Source organism: Athene cunicularia (genome assembly GCF_003259725.1).
Source record: "Athene cunicularia isolate RWA chromosome 9 unlocalized genomic scaffold, athCun1 chr9_part1, whole genome shotgun sequence".
Lineage (NCBI taxonomy): Eukaryota > Metazoa > Chordata > Aves > Strigiformes > Strigidae > Athene > Athene cunicularia.
Window position 1 is genome coordinate 21474063 of NW_020799110.1, and position 1048 is coordinate 21475110.

At 54.1% G+C, this 1048-nt stretch overlaps 1 protein-coding gene across 1 annotated transcript in view; it reads right to left on the reverse strand.

Moving 5' to 3' along the window:
* Positions 1-376, reverse strand: part of PXYLP1 (2-phosphoxylose phosphatase 1) — a 59210-nt gene extending 58834 nt beyond the window's left edge. The window contains exon 1 of the mRNA XM_026854755.1: positions 164-376. The gene's annotated coding sequence lies outside the window, so the exon portion shown is untranslated. The remainder of the gene's footprint in view (positions 1-163) is intronic.
* Positions 377-1048: the final 672 nt, after the last annotated feature.

Consider the following 1048-nt stretch of genomic DNA (forward strand, 5'->3'; position numbering starts at 1 on the left):
GCGCTGCCCCGCATCAGCGCGCGGCGCGTCGGCTCCGCGCTGCTTCCCGCGTGGGAGCAGATGCCCGCGGATCCCGGGGGACGCGGCACCGACACCCGACGCAGCTGGGCACAGCGGCCGCGGCGCGGGACCCCGCCGGCGAATTCTTCTCCTCTTAACTTACGGGGAAGCACCGCTGCCAGGTGTCGTGGCCCTTTGTAGGAAACGCCAATTTCAAGTCCTTGTCTGAGGACAGTCCCACGAATTTCAGTAAAAGGAGAAACCAAACATACTCCCCGGTATAGCTGATGCAAGCGAAGTCATTTCATAACTCGCAAAGTATCCGCCAGGATTTGTTGCCAGCGAGGAAGCTCCCGGCTCATCAGCCAGATTTCCCGTGCCGGGGGCTCATGCTGCTCTGCCCGCGGGAGCGCTGGTGTCATCCTACCAGCTGATCAGCTCCCGAATACACCGGTTTCTCATGTGTCCCGAAAACAGGTTCTAAAATTAATTCTGCAGACTTGGGGAATGCCTTCGTTCCCTTTACACACCTACTTTGACATGTCTAGGCAGAACCTGTGCAAATACTGGGTGATCAAAGTCGATACGCTGACACAAAGCGTTTGGCACTTGTGTTTATGGCAAAAGGCTCTAGGGGGTTTTGTTGCAGTCTGGAGTCACCTCAAAGACCATGTGTGGTCCACATACTCCTGCAGTTCCACTTGCAACCCCGGATGCTTCTGCCAGCATCCAACTGCCTTGTCACGCTGCTCTGCCAGCCAAGCTCTTTATCTGCGGGGCATCTACTCCGGGGTCACGGCGACCGGTGGTCACTGCCCCGTAAATAGCAGCATGGAGACAGATCTGCTTGCTTTGATACTGCACATCCACAGAGTCAACATACCTACCAAAAAGAATGGGCATGTTTTTCTAGCTAGACTAGTACTTTTGCCTGACTGGTATGATTTCACTTGGAAATGTGCTGAGGTACTCCATCTTCTTTCCTTTAGGCATAAGAAGTAGGAATTAATCTATTTTTAACCGACAGACGGCACAGTGGTGTGGGAAG